Genomic DNA, 3,413 nt, shown 5'->3' with positions numbered 1-3,413 from the left:
GCGCGCGAGGGAACGGACCAATGAGTGAGAGCCTCGCTCCCGGCCGGCCCCCCCCCCTTCTCCGCCCCCTCCTCGTGCTGGGCGGGGCTGGGTTCTGACGCCCCTCACGGCCGTCGGCCCCAAAGCTAACGCTCTGCCTGAGGAAGTTCGTCCGGGGGCTCTTTTCGGAAGCGCCGTGGTAGCCAGGGCCCTCAGTTGTGATTTTTTCCAAGTTTACGGAAGCAACCAAACTTTATACCTTAGGTATACTGAGGTTCTCTAAGAAGTACATCTTCCATCGACTTTTTAGGCAAGAACTTTAGGAACCTGTGGCATCTTGAGGTATGAAGAAAACAGGCTTTTCAGACAGGGAAGTTTGGCTTCAGATGCAACCGTGGCTCCTCTGTTGACAAGTATATGGAGCATATTTGACCTGGCAGCGTTTATATTTGACCCCTCGCTTATCTAGGAGGATCGTGGCCGTCACAGTAGGACATGGTTAGGAGGATAATTATGAACACACCATGTTTTATACCTTGTGCCTCGGAGGCTTTTGAGGGTAGTGTTGGTGACTTGCTTCCTCTAAATTAAAAGCTGTGTTTGTAAAAAAGCTTAGGCCTCCTTATTAGGGATTTTCTTTGTTGTTTCCAAGGGTTGCCTGTGAATAGACTGGGCTACCAGTTAACTGAGCTTCTTAGAAAGGTTCTAAACATTTTAAGTTAAAAGGCCCTGGAAGAGTGGTTGAAGAGCTTTCTCGAAAACAAAGAGCCTGAGCTTTTAGTCTCCAGAGTTTATGACCATTATAGGCTTTCTGTTTACCTCTTAGTTTTTAGTTGTCAAGTTCAGGTGGTGAGGTTTGCAGGAGTGAGGTGTTACTGTGAGAAATGCCACAGGAAGCAGAGCAGCCTTGGAATTTAGTGGCTTGATAAGGGAAAGGGTGGGGAGGCTGAGAAGTTGCAAGTTGATGTGAGGAAGAGCTCAGAGAAGAGGCTTGCCTCTTTTTCCATAGGTTTTCTGCTGAAGGTGGAATTTTAATTGCTTGTAGGGCTCAGATTGTTTGGAGGTGGGAAAACCTGTGCCAGTAGCTCCCCTTCTCTCCTGGCAGGTAGTGGCAGGTGGAGATCAGAGGGAAAGAAACTCTTAATTAACTGCATTCCTTTTTCCCCTAGGAGCAGCGAGCCGGAGTAGGGAAATCCTTCACCCACCTTCAGGTAAGTGGAGGAGACAGTTTTAGCAAACAAAAGTTTCTCTCTCCTAAGGAAATTCATCTCTAATTTTTTTTTTTTTTTTTTTTTGGTCTTTTTGCTATTTCTTGGGCCGCTCCCGCGGCATATGGAGGTTCCCAGGCTTGGGGTTGAATTGGTGCTGTAGCCGCCAGCCTACGCCAGAGGCGCAGCAACTCAGGATCCGAGCCTCGTCTGCAACCTACACCACAGCTCACGGCAATGCTGGATCGTTAACCCACTGAGCAAGGGCAGGGACTGAACCCGCAACCTCATGGTTTCTAGTCGGATTCGTTAACCACTGTGCCACCATGGGAACTCCACATCTCTAATTTTCTATCACCAAATTATGATTTTGAAAGCTGTTGCAAAAAAAAAAAAAAAAAAAAAAAAAGCAGTGGATCTCCTTTCTTCCATCAGAATGACAATGTAGATTTCAGGCACAAGAATTCTTCATTCAGCATAAGGCCATTCACCTGGGAAATATATGTCCCCCTCAGCTGAACCCCAAAATGATATGTGTGAATAGGTGTTAAAAATATTTTGGATAAATAGGCGTTCCCATCATGGCACAGTGGAAACCAATCCGACTAGGAACCATGAGGTTGCGGGTTGGATCCCTGGCCTCGGTCAGTGGGTTAAGGATCCAGGGTTGCCATGAGCTGTGGTGTAGGTCACAGATGCGGCTCAGACGTGGCGTTGCCGTGGCTCTGGCATAGACCAGCAGCTGTTGCCCTGATTAGACCCCTAGCCTGGGAGCTTCTGTATGCCACACCTGCAGCCCTTAAAAAAAAAAAAAAAAGGAAAAAAGAAAACTTCAGGATTCCAGTGCAGTTCTTGAATGCAGAAAGATTACCTGTGTTTGGAGGTCTTGTCCAATGTGAAGATTTTATTCATTCACCATAAAGGTTGAGAATATGCCAACTTTAAGAGATGGCTTTGAGTACTTCACCAAATAGCAGAGGCATGGGACTGACTGTGGCCTGAGGCCAGAGGTCTAACTGAGCCTTAGGATATCATAGCTGGGGGTATTTTACTCCTTCCTGACCTAGGCCCTGCTTTGGCTGCAGGGAGGCCTCTTGGTCATTGTGTACCGGACTGGCTGGCTCTGGACCCTGGCCCCTTCTGCCTAATGTCCCTCCTAACACTCTCAGCAGGGATTCTCCAGGTACATTAGACCCTGCAAATGATTTGTGCAACTTTTTTCTCAATTCTCCCAAGGATGCTACAGAACTAGTAACATTCTCAGTGCATAGGAAGAAGTTAATTTATGACCTGCAATGAATGTCTTGGGGCACTGGGACTTCATTCTCAGGAAACTCCAATTGACAGAGGCTGAAATAGATACTTTGCCTCCACTGAAAATAGGCCTTTGGTCCAAACAGAAAAGTTCTTCACACTCAGCCAAAACATATCCCCTTCCTCCTCAAAACCTTGCCTAATGTTTATTGCCTTCTAGAAATCTTTTCTTTCCTAAACCCACGATTCCAGTGCAGGCCCAGACAGTGGGGAGGAAATAGGGAAGAAAGGCTTGAAGTCAAACAAACCTGGTTCAAATCCCAGATGCTCTACTTTCCAGCTACGTAACTTGGAACAATTTATAAACTTTATTTGTAAAATGAAGATTAAGAGAAAACCTGATGTCCAGTGCCTGATGCATAGAAGGCTGTTTCAGTCCTGTATTACTATGTAACCAACCACACAATATTTAGCAACTTGAAACAACAGCAACTGTTCATCTGCTCATGATTTTACAATTTGGGCAGGGCAGTGCAAGGACAGACTGTCTCTACATGAGGAGTAGATTTCGCTTGACCAAGGCCAAGGAGTCCAGGGTGGCCACACACGTCTAGGGCTGTGGTGCTGGCTGTCAGCCAGGATGCTTGGTTGTCTTCCATGTGGCCTCTGGTAAATTCAGTAATCTGTCCTGAGATCCTTTATGTGGGAGCTGACTTCTAAAAGCAAAAGCAGAAACTACCAGACCTCTTAAGGTCTAGGCCAACTGACATAGCATCACCTCCACTACATTCTTTTGGTCAAAGCGGGTCCCATGGTCAACCAGATTCAAGGGGAGGAGAAAGAAACTCCAGTTCTTGCTGGGAAGAGCACCATACCCATACCAGGATGGGAGGAATTGTTGCTGTCTCTGGCAGATCGCATCACCGAATGCCTTCAGTATCTTATTTGTTATAGAAATGGAGACATGTAAGC

General features: G+C 46.6%; 1 long non-coding RNA gene across 2 annotated transcripts in view; it reads left to right on the top strand.

Annotated features, from left to right (window-relative positions):
- Positions 55-3,413, top strand: part of LOC110260358 — a 35,237-nt gene continuing 31,878 nt past the window's right edge. Inside the window, exons 1-2 of one of the 2 annotated variants that reach the window (XR_002343531.1) lie at positions 55-321; positions 1,149-1,190. This is a non-coding gene — a long non-coding RNA (uncharacterized LOC110260358). The remainder of the gene's footprint in view (positions 322-1,148; positions 1,191-3,413) is intronic. The other variant, XR_002343530.1, reaches the window with a different exon arrangement.

This window comes from Sus scrofa, chromosome 4 (genome assembly GCF_000003025.6).
Source record: "Sus scrofa isolate TJ Tabasco breed Duroc chromosome 4, Sscrofa11.1, whole genome shotgun sequence".
Lineage (NCBI taxonomy): Eukaryota > Metazoa > Chordata > Mammalia > Artiodactyla > Suidae > Sus > Sus scrofa.
The sequence above is the reverse complement of the archived record's forward strand: the minus strand, read 5'-3'. Positions and strand labels throughout refer to the sequence as shown.